Genomic DNA, 25,737 nt, shown 5'->3' with positions numbered 1-25,737 from the left:
TTTATATACTTACTATATATGCCTCGCCTATGACGGGAAAAAAATGCTTTTTTTATAAATAGCGCCATCTGTTGGACGTAAGAGCAACACACGCTGTTATCTCCCAAAGTTCTTCACGGATTGCTTTGAAATTTTGACACAACGTTCCATTCGAATATGCGCGTGTTTTTATATGCCTACTATATAGATGCTACACCTTTGAGAGGTAAAAACGTAATTTAAAGAAAAAACAATGCCATCTGTTGAACGTAATAGCAAGACACACACGTTATTCTGAATATGTTATGATTTCCATTTCAATGTTTCTGATTGCATCAATAAATGAAATTTTCATAGATTTTAATTTAATTTAATTTTGAATTAATTATTTTATGTGACATTGTATTGGAATTGAGCTGTGTTGTTTACCGCAACGTTCATTTTGTAAGTATAAATATATATTTTGTAAATTTGCCACATTTGTAAACGGTAAAAACATTCTGCTTTTTTTAAGAAACAGCGCCATCTGTTGCACGTAAGAGCCATACACACTATAATAAATATGTTACGATTCCATTTCAATCTTTCTGATTGCATTGACAAATTAAATTTTCATATAATTTGATTTATTTTCATTTTGATTTAATTATTTTGTGTGATATTGCGTTGGAGTTTAGCTGTATTGTTTACCATACCGTTCATTTCGTGAGTATAAGTATAGATTCCACACCTGTGACAGTAAAAACATGCATTATTGAAAAACAGCACCATCTGTTGCAAGTAAGAACAACTCACGCTTTACTAAATATGTTACGATTAGATTTCAATGTTTCCAATTTCATTGATAAATTGAATTTTCATAGAATTTGAATTATTTTCATTATGATTTAATGTTTTTGTGACACTTTGTTTTAATTGAGCTTTGTTGTTTACCATACCGTTCATTTCATGAGTATAGTTTATTTATTTATTTCTTCATTGTTTTTCGTATATTTCAGTGATGGGAACATCAGATCATTTGATGGTCCCTATTTTCTGATGGGAACATAAGATTATTTGGGAATACATCAGACGAAGGAGTGGGGAATGGTAGGGAGGACGAGGGGGATGGGAGTGAGGGGATGGCACTGAAAACGACAGGACAAGGGAGGGGGTAATTGTGGGGAGGACGAGAGGACAGGGGAAATGGGGATGGTGGGGACGAGGGGACAGGGAAATGGAGAATGATGGGAAGGACAAGGAGACAGGAGAGTGGGAGATGGTGCAGAGGACGAAGGATCAGGAGATAGGAGAATGATAGGCAGGCCGGGATGGGGGGACGGGGGAGTGGGAGATGGAGGAGAGTACGAGGGGACGGTGGAGTGGGGAATAGTTAGAAGGATGAGGGGACGGCGGAGTGGGGGATGATAGGGAGGACACAGGGATGGGGGAGGGAGGAAATGGTGGGGACGACGAGGGGACGGGGAAATGTGGTATGGTTGAGAAGAGGAAGGAACAGGAGAGTGAGGAATGGTTGGGAGGACGAGGGGACAGGGGAGGGGGTAATGGTGAAGAGAACTAGGAAACCAGGGGAAAGCTGCTGTGGCTTATGCGTTGCTGAGCCACAGCAACGCATTGCCGGGTACAGCTAGTATATATATATATATATATATATATATATATATATATATATATATATATATATATATATATATATATATATATATATATATATATATATATATATGCAGAATAACCACATATGAAGAATAGAAAATGCTTAACGCATTTTCGGCTAATTCGCCTTCATCAGAGCAAAGTAGAATGAAGATAAGATTGCTGATCAGACCTTTATATCCGCCTGGGCAGATCACCTGACCACCAAAAATAATATATATATGTATGGCACGTATGGCACTTGGCACGTATGGCACTTGGAGATATTAATAGGAGCTGCCTTGTATGGGCCAATAGGCCTTCTGCAGTTACCTTCTTTCTTATAATTCCTTTCCTCCACTTATTTTTGGTGGTCAGGTGATCTGCCCAGGCGGATATAAAGGTCTGATCAGCAATCTTATCTTCATTCTACTTTGCTCTGATGAAGGCGAATTAGCCGAAAATGCGTTAAGCATTTTCTATTCTTCATATGTGGTTATTCTGCATACTTGGATCAGTGTTTTTGTGATCATTGTTGCATATATATATATATATATATATATATATATATATATATATATATATATATATATATATATATATATATATATATATATATATATATATATATATATATATATATATATATATATATATATATATATATATATATATATATATATATATATATATATATATATATGGAAATGTTCGTTTGTTCAAAATCGCTTATCTCCGAAAGTTCTTCACCAATTACCTTGAAATTTTCACACAACGTTCCATTCGCATCCGAGCAGGTTTATATATACATATTTAATAGATGTTACAACTGTGACGGATTTTTTTTTTTAAGCTGTGTTTTTCATGGTAGGGAATTCTTCGAAACCTCTTTACCGATTGCATTGAAATTTTAACACAACGTTGCATTCGAACAGGCGCGTGTTTTTATATACCTTCCACATGCATGCCACACCTGTGACAGGAAAACACATGCTTTTTTTGAAAAACTGAGCCATCTGTTACATGTAAGAGTAACACACACTGCAATATCCGAAAGTTCTTCACCGATGGCTTTGAAATTTTAACACAAAGTTCTATTCAAATATGCGCATGATTTTATATACCAACTATATAGATGCCACACCTGTGACAGGTAAAACATTTTTTTTTCAAACAGTGCCATCTATTGCACATAATAGCAACTCACACTATACTAAATAAGTTATGTTTCCACTTTAATGTTTCCAATTGCACTAATAAATTCAATTTTCATAAACTTCTATTTATTTTCATTTTGATTTAATTAGTTTGTGTGATATTGCGTTCAAAATTGAGCTGTGTTGTGTACCATTTCGTAAGCATGAGTATAGATGCCACACCTGTGACAGGTAAAATCATTCATTTTATTAAGAAACAGCACCATTTGTTGCATGTAAAAGCAACACATACAATACTTAATATGTTACAATTCCATTTCAATGTTTCTGATTACATTGACAAATTGAATTTTCATAGATTTCAATTGATTTTCATTTTGATTCAATTTTTGTGTGTGACATTACATTGGAATTTAGCTGTGTTGTTTACCATACTGTTAATTTCCTGAGTATAGTTAATTTTTTTTATTTTTTCTCTGTTTTTCATTTCGTTTTTTCTGTTTGTCATATAATTCAGTGATGGGAACATTAGATTATTTGATGTTCCCAATTTTCTGATGGGAACATCAGATCGTTTGGGAATGCATCTGGCGATGGAGTGGGGAATGTTGGGGATGACATGAGGATGAGAGTGGGGGATGGCGGGGAGGAAGAGGGGGGACAAGAGAGAGGGTAATAGCGTGGAGGACGAGGGGAAGGGAGAGTTGGAGAAGGTGGGGACGAGGGGAAGTCGCAGTTAGGGATCGTGGGGTCGAGGGGACAGGGGAATGGAATATGGTGGGGAGGACGAGGGGATTTGGAAGTATGGAGATGGTGGGGAGGAGGAGCGGACTATAGAGTGGTGAATGGTTAGGAGGACGAGCGGATGCTGGAGTGGAAGATGTTGGGGAGGACAAAGGGACGAGGAAGGGTGGGGGGAATAGTGGGTGGACGAGGGGACGGGGGAGGGTGAGGGGAATATAGGGTAGACGAGGGGACGGGGGAGGGTGAGGGGAATATAGGGTGGACGAGGGGACGGGGGAGGGTGGGGGTAATAGTGGGTGGATGAGGGGACGGGGGAGTGGGGAAAGGTTGGCAAGACTTGTAGATAAGGGAAGGTTGGTGTGGCTGCGTTACTGAGCCACAGCAACGCGTGGCCGGGTACTGCTAGTATATATATATATATATATATATATATTATTAAATATGACCGAAAAAGTAAGATTAATAATTCTAACACGAATTTTCTCAATCTTTCGTACATTACGCTTCACTGTTGGAGGTAAATCAAAAATTAATTCTCCAAAATTCATTTTTATTTCTAGTCTGACGCGACACCGGCGCGTTTCGTAAAACTTATTACATTTTCAAAGACTTTAGTTCACAAATACACAACTGAATAGAACTTACGTATCTCCGATTTTATATCTACATTTGAGTGAGGTGGGAGGGGTGATGTGGCATTAACACAAGACAGAACAAGAGGGGATATTAATAGGGTATTAAAAGTATCAACACAAGACAGAACACAAACAATGGTTATTGAATACAAGTGTTTGTAGAAAGCCTATTGGTCCATATTTCTTGATGCTTCTATATTGGAGCGGAGTCTTGAGGTGGGTAGAATATAGTTGTGCAATAATTGGCTGTTGATTGCTGGTGTTGACTTCTTGATGTGTAGTGCCTCGCAAACGTCAAGCCGTCTGCTATCGCTGTATCTATCGAAGATTTCTGTGTTGTTTACTAGGATTTCTCTGGCGATGGTTTGGTTGTGAGAAGAGATTATATGTTCCTTAATGGAGCCCTGTTGCTTATGCATCGTTAAACGCCTAGAAAGAGATGTTGTTGTCTTGCCTATATACTGGGTTTTTTGGTAATAGTGGATACAGTCTACATTCTACAGATACAAATAGTGCAGTCTACACTAAGGAAACGAACATAGGAATGTGCCTAAATGCCAACAGCGACTGCCCAGACAGGTACAAGAGGAGTGTTGTTAACGCATATGTCGACCGTGCTCTCAGCCACAGCTCAGGATGGACGCAAGTCGAAGACGAACTCTGTAGGCTAAGGCAGGTCCTAGTCAACAACGGCTTCACCAATGGTTTCGTTGAAGACATCATAAGAAGGAAAGTGAAACGCCATGCAACCTCTGAAGAGACAACTAACACAACACCTATACCCCCTATTAGACTATTTTACAGGAACTTCTTTTCCACAGCTCATAAAACGGAGGAAAGGGTCCTGAAAGATATTGTTAATAGAAACGTTATCCCTACAGACAAAATCAGAAGATACAACTGATGATTTACTATAAAACCAAGAAAACGGCCAGCTTACTCATGAGAAACTCTCCAGACACAAAGCAGAACGCTTTAAAAGAGACCAACGTCGTCTATGCCATCAAATGCCCTCTTGGGGACTGTAAGCCTCAAAAAAACTCAGTATATAGGCAAGACAACAACATCTCTTTCCAGGCGTTTAACGATGCATAAGCAACAGGGCTCCATTAAGGAACATATAATCTCTTCCCACAACCAAACCATCACCAGAGAAATCTTAGCAAACAACACAGAAATCATCGATAGATACAGCGATAGCAGGCTGCTTGACATCTGCGAGGCACTACACATCAACAAGTCAACACCAGCAATCAATAGCCAATTAATGCACAACTATATTCTACCCTCTTCAAGACTCCGCTCCAATATAGAAGCATCAAGAAATATGGGCCCTCTGCAATTACTTCCATTCTTACCTTCAATACCTTTCGTGTTCTGGCTTGTGTTGAAAGTTTGTTTTCACCTCATCCAAAACTGTTTTAACATATCACCTCACCCAAATGCAGGTATAAAAAATCGAAGATGTTTAAGCTCTACCAGGAAGGAAGAGACATCTCCCGCCAACACATCACAAGGCGCAGTGTGGTCACAATGCGACCCAAACGTCTTAAGGTCAGAGCTACTCCACTTGACGGTCATGCTATCGGAAGAAGCAATACTTTAAATGTCCTGAAGGACGTAACTGGTCTCAAACCCGCTGACATTAGTCAGAAAGCTGAAGATATCGTGCTCTACTTTTCATGTGAAGAGGAGCTAGAAAAACATCTCACTAACGATGCCTTTCTTCGCAAAGAGCACTACCTACATCCTCACTTCCCACGTCAGTTCCTGGCCGGAAGAACTGTTTTTACCAGCAGGACTAGCCGGTGGATCGCTAAACGACCTCAACATCATATCATAAACAATATCGAGGACGAAAATCCAAACCTGTCGGTATTCAACCTAGAGTTCTGCAACACCGACAAAACATCAATGAAGATTACGTTCACCACCATAGCTGCGGCCACCCAGGCTGCCACACAAGGATTCTACTGCTTCGGCCTAAAAATACCACCCCACCAAATAAAAAAGGAACGGTACCATGAGATCCAGCAGTGCTTTAAGTGCTACGAGCTCTCCCACCCGACCAACAAGTGTCAGCACCCTGTCCAAAGGTGCAGCCTGTGCGCACTGGACCATCACTACTCCATATGCAAGGCAACAGTCCATCACTGCTTGCTCTGTGATGGCAATCACCCCGCAATTTCCTACCGCTGCCCCCGCAGACAGGAAATCATCAAGGCCCAGGTTGAAGCCAAAAGAAACAACTCGTCTACCTCCTCGACCAGAACCCCAAGCGTTCAACTCACCACCTTAGCTCTCACTAGTCGCTCTCAGCAGAAGACTTTCCGGTCCTACCAACATGTGGCTCCTCCCAGCAGGTGACACAGCCTTCTCATTGGGGACCCAAGGTCCCCAAGGTCCCACAGGCTCCTTCACAGCCCCCTGCATCACGTGCAGGCATTATCCCTGGTCTTCTTAAACTAGCGGAAAGGCTTGCAGGACCAGACAACCAGCGCTTTGTCAGTGAACTAAACGCATTATACATAGACAATGGCCTGGCCCCCATCATAGCAACTAACGTAAATCTCACTGCCTCCTCTACCACTCCGGAGACTACCACCAGGACGACCAGGTGGTCAACTTCAACACCGACTCCAGAACCGCCCATGACTCGGGCGACACAAACAGAGGTAATTCCTTCCCAGCTCCCAACATTCCTACCATCACTATCTCAGTAGCCGCGCTAGCAGACGTGCTGTCTACAAACGATAACAGCACCACCAGCACTCCTGAAATAGCTACAACCACCAATGAACGACACCTAAACCTACCTAAGGCTGCGAGGCGAAAGACAAAAACGCCCACTACGGAGGTTACGGACTCCTCAGACGAGGAAATCATAGGAGCTCCACCGCCGAATCACAAATACGACACCTACACGGTTCAAGACTTCCTCATGGAGGCCACGTCACCAAACTCTAACGACAGCACTGCTCAGTCGCAGGCAAAGAAAAAACGGAAAACCTAGAGGTCTACACTAACCCCACCAGCTCCATAACTGGTATAGACAGCCCTCCAGGCTGAAAACCATCATGAAGACCCCCATCCATCGCCATATCTCTAGTATCAGCCACTGAAACATATAATGGCTCCAAAGAGCCTCCACTTACGGGCTTACCATAGCCCGTGCTACTGGGACTTATCGTTCTGAGTAGCGAATCTTAAACAACAACAACAACATTAGGCTCTATTCAGTTATAGTTGTGTGTGTGTGTAAACTAAAGTCTTTGAAAATGTAATAAGTTTTTCGAAACACGCTCAAGTGTCGAGTCAGACTAGAAATAAAAATGAATTTTGGAGAATTGATTTTTCAATTACCATCAACAGTGAAAAGAAACATAAGAAAGATCGAGAAAATTCGTGTTAGAATTATTAATCTTACTTTTTCGGTCATATTTAATAATATATGTCTACAGGAAAGACTGCAACCAAAATATACTAATATTAAAACGCACGAACCAGCAGCATGGAATCAAGCCTTCACGATAAAATATCGCCAAGATCTGATTCGTAATCAGATATACAAGGCAGAAAATGAAATCAAAGACAACAAAACGCAACTACTTCATGCTACAAACCATTGGAGAAACAGCAACATCGACGAAAGTCTCCATACTCGCATCGAGCAACACCTCGACCTCCTCACAGACCGACATCACCTCAGCACTGAAACCAGGATAATCAAGAAACTAACAACGTTATATGGAGGACCTATGGCAATTCCACGACCAAGAGACGGCTTCCTGAACCTTGCAGGAATCAACCTCACTGAGGACCAAGTCACTCTCCTAAATCTGGGTACAAACTGTCACGTTATGTCCAGACCAAGTGAGATGGCCCGGAAAGTGGAGTTGGAGATTCTGTTGGACGACATATTCGACCTCGAGGCACAACAGAAGGTCACCACCAAAGACACTTTACAAGCAGAACTTATTGCTGAAGGAGGAAAGAATCGAGGCAACTACAGAAGCACCATACTGTCCCCCGAGCTCAAAGCGGCAGCTAAGAGCCTTCGTGAGAACAAGGAGATAGTTGTCAGGAGAGGTGACAAGTCGCCAATATACGTCATTCTTAAAAAAGACGAATATCTGGCGAAAATGAACCTCATTCTCTCTGACCAAACTAAATTCCAAAGGGTAATGAAGGACACTGCAGCCGAATTGAAGGCAAAGGTCAACAAATTGATCGAAACTGTGAACGCCAAGAAATCCGGACTCCACCTGCCAAAGATTATTGGGGAATATAAACCTGGATACGCGTATGGAAATGTCAAGACAAATAAGCCTGGAAATCCACTTCGGCCAATCATCAGCCAGATACCCAAACCCACGTACAGACTGGTGAAACGACTCAACAGCTCGCTGACTCCTTATGTCCCTTGCGCCTTCAGCCTGAAGTCTCCAAAGGAATTTGTTGACGTACTGCGGGGAACACGGGCCACAGGGATAAGAGCCTCGTTGGACGTAGAATCGCTGTTTACCAACGTACCTGTGGATAAAACAATCGGGATGATAGCAGACAGAGTGTATCGTGACTTGGCCTGTACTCCTCTTGACATACCAGAAAACATTCTAAGAAAACTACTCCAAGCTTGTACTAAAGAGGCACCCTTCTTGAGCCCGTATGGGCACATGTATTAGCAAGTAGATGGGGTCGCCATGCGTTCTCCCCTAGGTGTCCTGTTTGCGAACTTCTACATGGGTACCATCGAATAAAAGGTCTTAGTCGACATGAACTTGAAACCGGCCATATACTGCAGGTATGTTGACGACATTTTTACACAGGTACCTAATGTCAGACATCTGCAGGAGCTGGAGGAGGCATTTGAGCGAAATTCTGTGTTGCGTTTCACTTACAAGATGGAGAAGGATGGGAAGCTGCCCTTTCTAGATGTAACAGTCATGGAAAAGAGCGGAGGTTTCTACACTGCAGTCTACACTAAGGAGACAAACATAGGAGTGTGCCTCAATGCCAACAGTGACTGCCCAGACAGGTACAAGAGGAGTGTCGTTAACGCTTATGTCGACCGTGCTCTCAGCCACAGCTCAGGATGGAACCAAGTCGATGAAGAACTCTGTAGGGTAAGGCAGGTCCTAGTCAACAACGGCTTCTCCAATGGTTTCGTGGAAGACATCATAAGAAGGAAGGCGAAACGCCCTGCAACCTCTGAAGAGACAACTAAGACAACACCTGTACCCACTATTAGACTATTTTACAGGAACTTCTTTTCTACAGCTCATAAAACGGAGGAAAGGGTCCTGAAAGATATTGTTAATAGAAACGTTATCCCTACAGACAAAAATCAGAAGATACAATTGACGATCTACTATAAAACCAAGAAAACGGCCAACCTACTCATGAGAAACTCTCCAGTCACAAAGCAGAACGCTTTAAAAGAGACCAATGTCGTCTATGCCTTCAAATGCCCAGATGGGGACTGTAAGCCTCAAAGAATTCAGTATATAGGCAAGACAACAACATCTCTTTCCAGGCGATTATCGATGAATAAGCAACAGGGCTCCATTAATTTAAGGAACATATAATCTCTTCCCACAACCAGACTATCACCAGAGAAGTCTTAACAAAAAACACGGAAATCATCGATAGATACAGCGATAGCAGGCGGCTTGATAGCGAGGCACTACACATTAAGAAGTCGACACCAGCAATCAACAGCCAATTAATGCACAACTATATTCTACCCACTTCAAGACTCCGCACCAATATAGAAACATCAAGAAATATGGGCCAATAGGCCCTTTGCAGTAACTTCCATTCTTCCCTTTAACTTACAAAATACTATACCCATTGTTTCGTGTTCTGTCTTGTGTTGAAAGTTTGTTTTCACCTCATCCAAAACTGTTATAACATATCACCTCACCTAAATGCAGGTATAAAATCGAAGCTGTTTGAACTCTGTTCAGTTATAGTTGTGTGTGTGTAAACTAAAGTCTTTGAAAATGTAATAAGTTTTACGAAACGCGTTCAAGTGTCGCGTCAGACTAGAAATAAAAATGAATTTTGGAGAATTGATTTTTCAGTTACCATCAACAGTGGAAAGAAATATAAGAAACAGAGAAAATTCGTGTTAGAATTATTAATCTTACTTTTTAGGTAGTATATATATATATATATATATATATATATATAACTGAAAACTCACACCCCAGAAGTGACTCGAACCCATACTCCCACAACTGGTATGTACAGGGACGCCTTAATCCGCTTGACCATCACGACCGGACATAAGGAAGTGATAGCCGAGGCTATATGAACCACTTCCCCGCCGGCACTCGGATGGTAATCTTGGGCATAGCATTTTATAGCATAGCATAAAATGCTATGCCCAAGATTACCATCCGAGTGCCGGCGGGGAAGTGGTTCATATAGCCTCGGCTATCACTTCCTTATGTCCGGTCGTGATGGTCAAGCGGATTAAGGCGTCCCTGTACATACCAGTTGTGGGAGTATGGGTTCGAGTCACTTCTGGGGTGTGAGTTTTCAGTTGTATATAGTCCTGGGGACCATTCAGGCTTGTTTGCATATATATATATATATATATATATATGTCGTACCTAGTAGCCAGAACTCACTTCCCAGCCTACTATGCAAGGCCCGATTTGCCTAATAAGCCAAGTTTTCATGAATGAATTGCTTTTCGACTACCTAACCTACCTAACCTAACCTAACCTAACTTTTTCGGCTACCTAACCTAACCTAAACTATAAAGATAGGTTAGGTTAGGTTAGGTAGGGTTGGTTAGGTTTGGTCATATATCTACGTTAATTTTAAATCCAATAAAAAAAAATTGACCTCTTATATAATGAAATGGGTTGCTTTATCATTTCATAAGAAAAAAATTAGAGAAAATATATTAATTCATGAAAACTTGGCTTATTAGGCAAATCGGGCCTTGCATTGTAGGCTGAGAAGTGAGTTCTGGCTACTAGGTACGACATATATATATATATATATATATATATATATATATATATATATATATATATATATATATACATATATGTCGTACCTAGTAGCCAGAACGCACTTCTCGGCCTACTATGCAAGGACCGATTTGCCTAATAAGCCAAGTTTTCCTGAATTAATATATTTTCTCTAATTTTTTTCTTATGAAATGATAAAGCTACCAATTTCATTACGTATGAGGTCAATTTTTCTTTATTGGAGTTAAAATTAACGTAGATATATGACCGAACCTAACCAACCCTACCTAACCTAACCTATCTCTATAGGTTAGGTTAGGTAGCCGAAAAAGTTAGGTTAAGTTAGGTTAGGTAGGTTAGGTAGTCGAAAAATAATTAATTCATAAAAACTTGGCTTATTAGGCAAATCGGGCCTTGCATAGTAGGCTGAGAAGTGCGTTCTGGCTACTAGGTACGACATATATATATATATATATATATATATATATATATATATATATATATATATATATATATATATATATATATATATACATATATATATATATATATATATATATATATATATATATATATATATATATATATATATATTATATATTTATATATATATATTATATATATTATATATATATATACATATATTTATATATATATATTATATATTATATATATATATATATATACATATATATATACATATATATATATATATATATATATATATATATATATATATATATATATATATATATATATATATATATATATATATATATATATTATATATATATATATATATATATATATATATATATACTAGCAGTACCTGGCCACGCGTTGCTGTGGCTCACCAACCTTCCCTTATCTACAAGTCCACCCAACCATTCCCCACTCCCCCGTCCCCTCGTCCACCCACTATTCCCCCCACTCTCCCCCCTCCTTTTGTCCTCTCCAACATCCCCCACTCCAGCATCCGCTCGTCCTCCTAACCATTCACCACTCTATAGTCCCCTCCTCCTCCCCACCATCCCCCACTCCCGTCCCCATGTCATCCTCAACATTCCCCACTCCCTCGTCAGATGTATTCCCAAACGATCTGATGTTCCCATCAGAAAATTGGGAACATAAAATGATCTGATGATCCTATCACTGAAACATACGACAAACAGAAAAATCGAAATGAAAAACAATGAAAAAAAATAAACTATACTCAGGAAATGAACGGTATAGTAAACAACACAGCTCAATTCCAACGTAATGTCACACACAAAAACTTAATCAAAACGAAAATTAATTGAAATCTATGAAAATTCAATTTGTCAATGCAATCAGAAACACTGAAATGAAATTGTAACATATTAAGTATTGCGTGTGTTGCTCTTACATGCAACAGATGGTGCTGTGTCTTAAAAAATATATGATTTTACCTGTCACAGGTGTGGCATCTATACTTATACTTACGAAATGGTACACAACACAGCTCAATTTCTCCGCTTCATCCGTCATGTCCGCGGCCTGAAGAGACTGTAAAATTTGTCGCCTGAGGAGATTGTAGGGTCTATGGCCTGAAGAGACTATAGGGGCCCCATCCCTTCGCTATTTCCCGGTATCGGGCAGCCGGGGCGCATCCGATCCCACGATCGTCGTCGCCCCTAAATCAACACTACAACAACAACAGCTCAATTTCAAAGCAATATCACACAAACTAATTAAATTAAAATGAATTAAATTGAAATTTATGAAAATTAAATTTGTCAGTGCAAACGGAAACATTGAAATGGAATCGTAACTTATTCAGTATAGTGTGAGTTGCTATTATGTGCAATAGATGGCGCTGTTTAAAAAAAAAATGTTTTACCTGTCACCGGTGTGGCATCTATATAGTTGGTATATAAAATCGTGTGCATATTCGAATAGAACGTTGTATTAAAATTTCAGAGCCATTGGTGAAGAACTTTCGGATATTATAGTGTGTGTTGCTCTTACATGTAACAGATGGCTCTGTTTAAAAAAAAAAGCATGTCTTTTTCCTGTCACAGGTGAGGAATGTATATTGAAGATATATAAAAAGAGGCGCCTATTCGAATGCAACGTCGTGTCAAAATTTCAGAGCAATCGGTAAAGAGGTTTCAAAGATTTTCCCCTCATGAAAAACACAGTTTAAAAAAAAATATTTTTTTTTTCTCGTCACAGACGTGACATCTATATAATATGTATATATAAACCTGTTCGGATGTGAATGGAAAGTTGTGTGAAAATTTCAAGGCAATCGGTGAAGAACTTTTGGAGATTAGCGATTTTGAACAAACGAACATTTCCATTTTTATTTATATAGATAACAAACCCCCAACTTGTGTTGGAAACGATTTGTGGGAATAATCATATAGTTCACTTTAACATCATACAGTCCACTATCGAAATAAATAAATTAACGTACAAAATAAATTACTATATAAATTAATAAATTGTAAATAAATCAATAAACCCGACAATTCAGCTTTCCCCAAAACGGTATGAGAGGTCTGAATCTTTGGTTTTAACAGTAATAGTGCCTTTGATGTTTAAGGATTGCTTGTGATCCCTAGTGGAGTATATTATAAACTTTACTTCCTGTGGAGGTTTGTATTTATTATAAATTGTTTAATAATAAAGAGGAGTTGATTAGAGGATACTTTCTTGAAGAACTCTGCAGCTGGCAACTAGGAGGCCAGTTTTCTACACTTCTCTACTGTATGATAAATGTTAAACAAAACAGATATTTGCTTCGTAAAAACAATTAAAACTCTAATGGTCAGACAATACATACTGTCATTGGCTGTTTCACAAACAGTGTAAAAGGAAATGCTCTGGCATTTGGGTGAAAGCTATACCTGATTTACCTGAGGGCCACTAACGCTCCAGTGGCCTCGACGGGTGTTGTAATCCACAAGTCAGGAGTGAATATTAGCTAGTGAATCAAGCACTACAACACTTAACAAATGATGGTTGAGAGTACATGTTAGCATTCAGTCTGTTCACACATCGAGGTAAGGTCAAAGAGATTAAGACAGCAGTTGGCCACCCAAACGAATGTACCAGCTACCCTTGAGATGATCTTGCCAAAAGGACGAAGGGCGACCATTAGTTCTTGGGTACACAGAGATTTACAGTTAATATGATTATACCCTCCTTGGTATGCGGGGTGCAATGGTGGAGGCTGCGACCGGGTGGAGGGAGTCTTGTGGAAGCCGAGGTCCTAGCAAGTTCTCCTTACCTCCGTCTGTGGCAACAGTGAAGTGAAAACCACCAAATGTGGGGACCCGATGTGATCTTATTGACCAATTCGAGCCTGCAGCGTGCGAGTATTATATGAGAGACTACTCCAGTGTGGAGCGTTGTAGTGATGATTCGGTATTTGGGATTTAGGTGGAGGTTACGAGTTCAGTTGTTGACCGGGAAGGTTCAGTAAGTTTATTTGTATGGGTAGCTGATTTAACCAGAGAGAGTAGGTTAATGTGGTAATTATTGCCCGAGTCTATTTTATGGAAATAAATTGGAAAACCTGACAACCTTTAATCACCTTCCATATGTTCTTTCATTGAGTTCGAGCATAAAGCTATTGGTACACCTCAAGGATCCGGTGTAGAGAATTATGTGGTGTAAAGTAACTGTTCCTGAGGCAAGGGAGTTATAGTTGAGTAATCGTATCAACCAGATCGGTATGAATCTGTATCAACAGCCTAATGCCAACATAAAAAAAAATATCATACATAATATTATATACATAAAAGGATAATAAACTCTTAAGAACATAAGTAGAACCATCTTCCTAGTTCACTAATCTACATATATTAATTTTTATTGACTACGCTGTTCTATTTTTTCAGTGGCAAAGTGAATTATGCAAACTGGTGTGTGGTGTTTTGACTAATGAGACTCGTCGTTACAAAGCGGTTATTAATTCATTATCTAACCCACTATAACTACAACAACAAATGTTGCTGTGCCATTTTGCATGTTTCAGAGACTTGAGGGGTAAAATGATACTTTTCTTCGAATGTTCCTCTAGAGGAAATTGTAATGATGTTTGCTAGTTTTTTCGAAGTAAGTTATAGAGAGTAGTCACTAGCTAGGTTCGTACTAAGATTGTCTTGGACTATATTGGCATGACCTGTTTGTTTCGCTAACTACCAGTGACGACCACTTTTGTCCATTTCACATAATATAGCTTAGTAGATGCTTTAAAAAGTTAATCCCTAAAACAAGTAAGATGCTAAATTTTCTTTAGTATGTATTATTTATGCAAGGCACACTAGTGTAAACCTTGTATGAGATGCAACAAAAGTCGTGCAGTGTAATGAGTGTTCAACTTCCTTCTCTACTTTTCAGTGGAAGGTGACTTTGTCTGTCAATCACTGTTTGTCAGTGATATCTATCCAGGCTTGCTGGAGCTCTGCAGGTAGATGTTCCTCCAAGCCGACTTTAGCCTGACAGCTTTCCCGTACCAGCATTCGTTAATATGAGTCCTTTAGACTGTATTCTCCTCATCAAATATTGAATGTTTTATTGTTATTATGACTTTCTCTTAGGTAAATAATTCACTGTAAATTTGTATAAACTAACCCAACTATAAATTTATAAAACGGACATTTATGAATAAAGGCATTGATCGATTCATTGATTGTAATGTGACTAGGTAGACCTAAAAGGTCAAAGGTCGTTGAAATTTGAATGAGTAAAAAAATTATCATAAATAATGTCATATATCATTTGGTTACGGTACTTAAGTTTGCTGGGGTGGACTTAACATATGTTATCAGCCTTAGCATCCAATCGACCCCTGAGCACAAAAAGTTCTTGTCATACTCAGTGGTGAGGATAATCCAAATCAGTTCTTACATTAATTCTTCAGTATTAGAAACTTATGGTTGAAGGGAGATATTAAAGATATTATTCCCTCCTTTGGTTTGTTTTATAGTTGCAAAAGTTTTTATTTGTCATTGGTAGTCCCTTGGAAGTTATCTACATTAAACTTTTCACTGATCTACATTTTATATTACCTATTAGGGTATCATCATATGCGTGTCTAGAGTTGCCTCGAGCAAAAATGAGAATGAAGTAACCTCGAAAAGCACTGAAGCAAATAGATAAGTTGTGGTGAGTCCAGATAAATTTCCCTGATCCTTCAGCCACAACATTTTGGTGTAGTTTCAGTCTTTTGTTGGAGACTCTAATATCTCCCTTCAACCATGAGCCTCTAATAATGAAGAATTAATTAAAGAACTGATATCGATTATCCTCACCATTGAGTTCTCAGACAAAAACTTTTTGTGCTCGGGGTTCGACCTACGTTTTGAGAGACCTACATTTTGTAAAGATTCGCTGATACTTGTTGTATACGCGAAAGATTTCGTCCTGAACTTCTGCAAGACATCTCATAATTTTTTAGCATAAGATGGATCCATTTTAAGACAATCGCTTAAGCTTGGCGTATGTTAGGCTGGTTTCACAATGCAATTAAACTCTATCCTTAGGGGAGTAAATATTGACTCTTTGTTTAATACAAAGTGAAGTAAAAAGTGACGCACATTCAAGTTGTCATTTTCCGTGACTTCAACAATTTTGTTTGTATCTGGATGGTGTTCTGGGCTTCTACTCCCCAAGCTTGGCCCGGGGCCAGGCTTGACTTGTTAGTGCATGGTCCAACATGCTGTTGCTTGAAACGGCCCGCAGGCCCACATATCCACTACAACCCGGTTGTAGTGCCGGTTGGTCGGGCACTTTTTAAAAAAACTTTGCAATTTTTTCTTGAAGACTTCCACTTTTGTTCAGGCAATATTTCTTTTTCTCATTGGAAGGACACTAAGCAGCCGAGGACCTGTGACGTTCATACAGTGATCTCTGAGTGTGTTTATGGCACACTCAAACACATGTTACTCTTTGCGTTCTGTATGATAAAAAATTTAATATCCGCTGCCCTAATTTACCTGTTATTTATACTGACCTCATTATGTAGGCTATCGCTCTATGGTCACATTTATGAAATGCCTTTGGAAAGTCAATGTATAGCACATCTGTATTCTCTTTTCTTCTAATACCTCATTGAATTTGTCATAGTGGTCAAGGAGCTGCGAGAGGCAGCATCTTTCCACTCTAAATCCATGATGGCCGGAGTTCTGGACGTCATTGGTCTCCAAAAAACTGAAGATCTGACTCCTGTTAACTCTCTCAAAAACTTTATTTATATGGGACATTAGTGCGACTGGTTTTTCATTCTTAGCCAATGCTTTGCTCCCTCACTTGTGCAGGGAGCGATATCTGCAGAATTAAGTGCTTCTGGTATGTCCCCAGTGCCCAAGCTTTTTCTCTACACTACACTAAGTGCTTCTGGTATGTCCCCAGTGTTCAAGCTTTTTCTGTACACTACACTAAGTGCTTCTGGTATGTCCCCAATGTCCAAGCTTTTTCTCCACACTACACTAAGTGCTTCTTGTATGTCCCCAGTGTCCAATCTTTTTCTCCACACTACACTAAGTGATTCTGGTATGTCCCCAGTGTCCAAGCTTTTTCTCCACACTACGCTAAGTGCTTGCGCTGTTGGCACTATCCATTTATTTATAAATATTGAATATCATGAGTCTGGACTAAGGGTGTGATTGCACTTGAGTGATTGACAAGTTGTCAATATCCTTCTCAAGATGTGCAGAGTTCGTGTTGATATCAGCTATATTGTCCTGGGATTGAATATGCACAAAGAAGGTGTCTGGATCATCCACTCTCACTCTGTTTATTGGGGTGCTACACATGTCTTCATACTGATTTTTCTTGGATTTCACTAACTTCTTTGTCGTCCTGTGCATTAACCTTCACTTGTAGGTTTAATACTGGTGCGTATTTTTTTTTTATTTCCCATTTGTGAAGAAATATTTAGGATTTTTTTTATCTCCTATATGGCGTTTTTTTCTAAGTGCATTTCTTCAATCTGATATGACCGGTTCAGTCTCCGGTTTTAAAATTATTCTTTCTTTGTAAGGATGGTCGTTCCTGTTCAATCATGTCTGTTATTATTTTTCTTCTGTAGTCTACGTTCTCTTTCTAAGCTCTTTCTGGATTTCCACAAAGGAACATGTTTAAGATAGCCTTTTTTATTTATTGTTTTATTGATATTTATATATACAAGAATTCTTTCATTCGTTTACAGCCACTAACACGCATAGCGTTTCAGACAAGTCCTTAATCCTAATTTTCCCCAGAATACGGCCAACCGAATCATTTAACAACCAGGTACCCATTCTCTGCTGGGTGAACAGATGCTCCAGTTAAGGATTGGCGCCAAGTAAATCCTCCCTGGCCAGGATACGAACCCAGGACAAAACACTTGCTAGTGTTTTACCACTATGCCACAGAGATATAAAGTCTCCTGGCAACTTTATATGTTTCAATAATCAGTTGTTCTATTTCTTGTGTGGAACTTTATTACTTAGAACAGTGTCTCACTGAATGTTTGTAAGTTCCATGTTTATTTTTTTCCACTATCCTTTTATTTGTAAAACTGAATTTAGTAAATAACCCCTCTAGTTTGATAATTTTTTATACCTATTAGAAGTATTGGTGTTAGTGTTCACTTCAATGGGCTCTTGATCTGAGCATATGGTAGCTTATATTTAAATGTACCTGATTATTCCTTCATTATTTGTGAAGATCAGATCTCGAATATTTTCGTTGCTAGTTGCCTCCGCTATCTGCTGGTTGAACGAAAATTTTACACAGAATCTAAATAGTTCCTTGACCTGTTGTTAGTTATTTCCAGATAGATTTCTTTGTAAAATATTATGGTTAGCTATTCTCCGTCTTAGATTGGACAGGATGAAGTCTCCAAGGTATTGGGTTTGCCAGATTTTCAAGGTTATTCTCTATTTTGTTTATGTGTTTTCTGAATTCCTTAACGGTGGCATATGACGATTTGTATAATAACTTAGTTTATTTTCTCGTTGTTACTTGTCACTCGAGTTGGCTGTATGCTTTATAATAATTAGTTCGTAAAAGGGTGATCAATCCTACATGGTAATTTAAGCAGTATTGTTCCACAGTGAACAATAAGGGACAGTATTGGGGACAGCACAGTATAATATCCAATTATAGTTAGCATGTAGATGCATCATCTGGGCTTGTTTTATTGGCTTGAATTCCTATAGAGTCTAGTTCCCAGAGCTTATGCACTGGCTCTAATCCTTCCCAGACCATTTTGAGTATTACACTGGGAGACTGTTCGGTGCCAATTCTGGATACAATTATGCTGTATATTAGCACCTTCTCTGCAGGGGGTTCATGCCTGGGGTTTAGGGAAAATTTGTCCTTGCAGGAATTTATTTTATTTCATTATTTCTAGTTTATTTATTAATCATTTATTTTCTAATTAAATAAAACTGTATATCCATAAGTTTTCTGCTAGGAACCTCACTTCACATCCTGGTGGGTTATTTAATAATAACCTAATCGAAATTATTTGATTGTCTCAAATTCATTACTAATGGTTAGTCTACTATTTCAAACTAAGTTAGTTTAATACAGATCACAGCCTAGCTGTTATGTAGACTGTAGCCTGGTCAACAAGTCATGAACATGTCTTGATCAAATAAGCCGCATCGCCTTGCAGTTTAGCAATAATGGCGTCAGAGTGGGCTCCGTGTTGAATCACGTAATTTGTTGCCAGCACCTCTAGTCGTCACAGGTGACCTGCCGGATTAGTACATAGTAAAAGATGCAACAACAACAGCCTTAATACAAATTTAACATGACACTGGATATTATGGTATAACTGTGAGATGCTTACCGCTTCCGGGTATTTCTTGCACCTCGTAACCGTATCAACATTACCTAATGTTATCAGGCCTGAAATTATTTAGCGAGAGGTCAAAACGGAAACAATATACTTCCCAACAATTGGGGAGGTCGGTATGCAGCTTGATTCCAAATAACTCGTGGATTTCGACAATTGGTAGTTGATATACGCTACGCTACCTGCATAGCGTAGCGTGTCTCAAGGAGAAGTTTACTTAATGGCAGCTCTAGTGCACGTCTCCTCCCTCCTACCTGACTCCTGGTTCAACCTTGATGTCGAGCAGACGTCTGGACACCTCTGCCTGGGCAACCCGTTCTCGCAAATTTAATAAGTCAATATTGACTTATTAGTTGCGTGCATAGGTGACATACTTAACATAATAGTTTCCCTTGAAAAGCTTCATAGAAAACACCGACCTTACCTAACCTACTTAGTATGTTAAAATAAGCATCTTATAGCTTCGTAATTACAATTGTTACTTAACCTATTATAGGTATAGGTTAGGTAATAATTGTAATTACGAAGCAATAAGATGCTTATTTTAACATACTAAGTAGGTTAGGTAAGGTCGGTGTTTTCTATGAAGCTTTTCAAGGGAAACTATTATGTTAAGTATGTCACCTATGCACATATTTAATAAGTCAATATTGACTTATTAAATTTGCGAGATCGGGTTGGCCTGGGAGCTGCCCGATCACGTTCTGTTTTCGCGTTTTGCCTTTGCTACTGCCGTTTGGTATCCCTATTCAACGGTCCAGTTGTACGACGCCTGGCGCATATATCGCCTTGGGTCACGGAATTATTGATATATTTTTTTTATGTGGTCTGCCTGGTTCTCCCGGCGGGGTGACGGTGTTCGGGGGCCGGCTTGGCCAAGAGGTGCCGGGGGTTGTCGGGTCTTGGTGGGCTTCTGGTGTGCCCTCAGCCGTGGTGGGCGGCTGGCTTCTGCTCTGCCGGAGGACACTGGATGACTTTTGCGTTTTAGTTGGGGCCGAGTTTTTGGTTTTGCTACCCAGTGCTCTCTATGTGGGGGGGGGGGTCTGGTGCTTGTCGCCCTGAGGGACTCCTGGGGCGCCCCAATCGTCTGGATGTCTGCGTTTCTTTGTCGCATGGCCTATTAGTTTCCAGTGATTGACGTCACTTGTTTCGCGATTTGACTTGGCGTTTCACCTTTCCGGGCTTCGCGATTAACCCTTACCGGGTACGCCGGGGCGCATCCGATCCCACGATCGTCGTCGCCCCTAAATCAACAACAACAACAACAACTCCCTCCTACCTCTCCGCTTGGTCATCTGACAGCTAGTTTTATGATTATTTTATAGATAAATAAAGATTGGGAGACGTGCAAAGTTTACCATTTTCTAAGAGAAGCCATAAACCCCAATTTCTTTGAATGATTCACTAAGCTATTTTGGGTTAGTGTTATTATTTGCATAACAGCAATTGCTTAGGATGCTAGGAATTAGTATTTAGTGTCAGAACATTTCAACAGGAGTTGCAGTGCCCTGTCAAAGCTTCCCACGCACAGAGTGTAGCAGATTCACCTCCTGGATTTAAATTTTATTTAAAATGCAGTTATGACTGTTATCAGGACACCAGTGTCAATGATGTGGTCAGAATCAATGTTGCCATCTGATAATTTGACCCTGCTAGCCTTTAAGTTCAGTGTCAGTTACATGGAGACTAAAAGATATTTTTCTACAACATAGGCATGTACAGGCCAAGCATACATGCTCCAATATATTAATTATGATAGCTTTCCCTGGTTTAAGTTTAAATTAATCCAACACTCGATTGTTGATGAAGGACTTGAGAGGATTCGCCGACAAGCTTCTGGCTCTGAATTTACCTCTCTTATTGTTGAGATATATGAGTACTGTTGACCCAGATGCAGCTATGTTGGTCTCTGCCAACACCTATCTTGACTATTTTCACTTTACACTACTGTTCGGTTTTCAGTTTTGGTTAAGTTAGGTTAGGTTAGAATAGGTTGCTACATCGCTAGGTTAGGGTGAAAATGCTGTTTCCGTAACACCAGGAAACATTTTGGATTGTTCCCTCGTTGCACTTGTGACGCGCGCTTGGTACAGTCTTGTAGGAGAATAATTTCACACGAGAGGAATGACAAGTTCTGCAGGGGCAGAAGCTTGTAGCACTTGTAGGAGAATAATTTATCTTTGATGCAGGTGTTTGTACAGGTGTTATCTGGGATACAGAGCAACCAAAGTACCTACAGTTCCTTGTTTATAGTCAGGTGTTATTTAAGCCTTATTTTGATTTGTTCAATGAGGGGAAAGTACTGGTCATCGATGCCAACTTGCGCATGTATATGACTGCAGGTTTTAAGCTCTTGGACAATTATTTAAAGGATAAGAAGTCATTGTGAAAATACGAACCCATCATTGTGAGAAGAAGAGTCATTGTGAGGATCTCACATGATAACTTTCTCTGTAACAACACCCTCAGATCCCACTCAGCCTCTATGTTGTGTGTCAAGTAAACTAATTATGGAGTCCACCTCCAGAAGCAAGCTCAGAAAGGCTTCAGGGAGTTTACTTGGAGGAAACAAATCCAATAGTCTGTAAGTCGACTTGGCTTTGAGCAATTCAAAGTTAGCATAAATATTTGGTAAGATGCTTATTGCTAATTCAAACAGTCTTCTGTAAACTACTGTCAGACATCACAGCCTTTGATTCACTTGACAATTAATCCTTGAAGTAGTCACTGTATTAGTCGCTCACATGTGATATTTAGGACACACTAGAGCAAGGATAATAACCCACCATCGTTCATCTGCCACATCCAGGACACACTAGAGGAAGGATAATAACCCACCATCGTTCATCTGCCACATCCAGGACACACTAGAGGAAGGATAATAACCCACCATCGTTCATCTACCACATCCAGGACACACTAGAGGAAGGATAATAAACCACCATCGTTCACCTGCCACATCCAGGACACACTAGAGCAAGGATAATAACCCATCATCTCCAACGGCTACATCCAGGCACACTAGAGTAGGGATAATAATTCATCTGCCACATCCAGCACATACTAGTGCATGGATAATAACACCCCATCGTTCAACGCCACATCCAGGACACACTAGATCAAGGATAATAACCCATCATCGTTCAACTGCCACATCCATGACACACTGGAGTAATGAGAGCATCTCACTTCCGTCGTCTACAAAGACCAGTACACACTGGAAGGATCATATCAGCCCACCTTTTATCGATTAGAGTCCAGGGCACACTGGGCAACGACAGCAACCCACCTTCTCTCTCCTGCTAGATCCAGGCCACACTGAAAGAAGGAGATTAGCCCACCTCCCTCGTCTAGGAACTCCAGTGCAGACTGGAACTATGATAACACCCAACTTACCGTGTCCTGCGCATTCATAAGACACCGGGGGGGGGGGGTGGAACATGCGCAGGAAGGCGTCCATAAGACACGGAGACATGCGCAGGAATGCGTCATCGCCCAACCAGCAGAATTCGTAGAGACACGAGACAGCAGTGTCAAGATTTACTGCAAGAAAGTCCACGATCACGGGCAGTTTGACACGAAACGATTATTTAGCTCGTCTAATCACCTTTCGTTTTTTCTCTAATATTCATGTTTTGCTAAGGTCAGTGTTGCAAGATGTATCAGTAGATGTCACGACATAACAATTATTGCTTGAATCCGGATTAAAGAAAGGAAAGAGAGAAACAAAAAGAGTGAGTGAGTGAGGGAGAGCGTGACAGAGGGACATATGAATGTCGTCTGTTCACAGCGTCTCGCTCCAGTCACTAAAGACCAAACACAATAGACTCACTTTACGATATTATCGCGCGTGTGCTGTGTACTTCCTCCACAAACATGAGTAGTAATAATAATGAACAAATCCACAAGGGTCGTGACGAGGATTCGAACCTATGTCCGAGATCGAGCCGGTCGTGTCGGAAAATCCGACACCATTTAATATCATACAGACAGATAATAGCTGTGTTGTATAAACATGTCATATATTAGAAACCTGGCTTCACAGTTAGCGCCCTTTTGACAGGTCAATACGAGGAAGCATGCTTTGTGCATCAGTTACCAGGGTGATGGAAGCTACCTCAAAGAGGGAAAATGTGGTGTCTACACTCTAGTTATACCTGGTGGACTAAGACCTACTGTACTATAAGATAAGGAACCTTTTCAATGTATGTAGTTAATACTGTAGGTTGATTGGCTGCATATATATAAATTAAATTAATATAAACCCCCCTAATGTGTAGAGGATCGATTTGTGAGATTATGAGATTATTGCAGAAATACAGTCCACTTATCATTATACAAATTGCTATCGAAGTATATAAATTAACGTAAATATAAATTCTATATATATTCATATAAATTAAATAAATATAAATCTCACAGGTCGGTTCCCACAGGTCGACCGAACGGACAGCACGCTGGACTTGTGATCCTGTGTTCGATCCCAGGCGTCGGTGAGAAACAATGGGCAGAGTTTCTTTCACTCTATGCCCCTGTTACCTAGCAGTAAAATAGGTACCTGGGTACCTATTTTAGCTGTTACGGGCTGCTTCCTGGGGGTGGAGGCCTGGTCGAGGACCTGGCCGTGGGGACACTAAAAAGCCCCGAAATCATCTCAAGAAAACCTCAAGATAAGAGAGGATCCCAGACGCTGCCTTAATCGACTGAGCTAGGACACAGTAAAAGAAATGCAACCTGGAAATCATACTGATTTATCAAAGTTCCTGCAGTCTCTCCAAGACACAAACCAGGGTTTTACGCAATTCCCCCATGCACCCGAGCTATGTCAATAGACTGTTCTACCTCTTCACCCTTACTTTATTACTTTCTGTGTGCAAGTCATACTATATAGATGTCACAGACGTGACATCTATATAGTATGTATATAAAAACCTGCTCGGATGTGACTGGAACGTTGTGTGAAAACTCAATGCAATCGATGAAGAACATTCAGACTTTAGCGATTTTGAACAAACGAACATTTACATTTTTAGTTATATAGACTAGCAGTACCTAGCCACGCGTTGCTATGGCCAAGCAACACATGTGCATTGCTGAGCCACAGCAACATTCCCTGTCCCCCAGTCCTCCCCACTCTTACCCCCGTCACCCATCTCCTCGGCCTCCTAACCATTCCCCACTCCACCGTCCCCTCGTCCTCCCACCATTCCCCTCTCCACCATCCCCTCTTCCTTCTCACCATGCCCAATTCCCCTGTCCCTTTGTCCTTTCCACCATTCTCTATTCCCCCATCCCCTCGTCCCCTCCATCCCAAACTCCCCCGTCTCCTCGTCCTTCCCCACCATTACCCCCTCCCTTGTCCCCTCGTCCTCCTCATCATCTCTCACTTCCGTCTCCTTGTCATCCCCACCATTCCCCAGTCCCTCGTCCGAAGCCTTCCCAAATGGTCTGATGTTCCCATCAGAAAATTGGGAACATCAAGTGATTCATGAAGTTCAACATCACTGAAATATAAGAAAAACAGGTAAAAAATGAAATGGAAATATGAAAAAATACATAAATAAACTATACCCCCGAAATGAACGGTATGGTAAACAACACAGCTCAATTCCAACACAATTCACACAAAATAATTAAATCAAAATGAAAATATATCAAAATCTATGAAAATTCAATTTATCAATGTAATCAGAAACATTGAAATGAAATTGCAACATATTTAGTATAGCATGTGTGTTGCACTTGCGTGTTGTTTTTGATGACACTGTTTTTCAAGA

General features: G+C 40.1%; 1 long non-coding RNA gene across 1 annotated transcript in view; it reads right to left on the bottom strand.

Moving 5' to 3' along the window:
* Positions 1-23,324, bottom strand: part of LOC138351507 (uncharacterized) — a 30,180-nt gene extending 6,856 nt beyond the window's left edge. Inside the window, exon 1 of the long non-coding RNA XR_011222477.1 lies at positions 23,201-23,324. This is a non-coding gene — a long non-coding RNA (uncharacterized lncRNA). The remainder of the gene's footprint in view (positions 1-23,200) is intronic.
* Positions 23,325-25,737: the final 2,413 nt, after the last annotated feature.

The sequence above is a fragment of the Procambarus clarkii genome, chromosome 50, assembly GCF_040958095.1.
Source record: "Procambarus clarkii isolate CNS0578487 chromosome 50, FALCON_Pclarkii_2.0, whole genome shotgun sequence".
Taxonomy (NCBI): Eukaryota; Metazoa; Arthropoda; class Malacostraca; order Decapoda; family Cambaridae; genus Procambarus; species Procambarus clarkii.
This window is presented reverse-complemented; position numbering and strand designations above follow the sequence as displayed.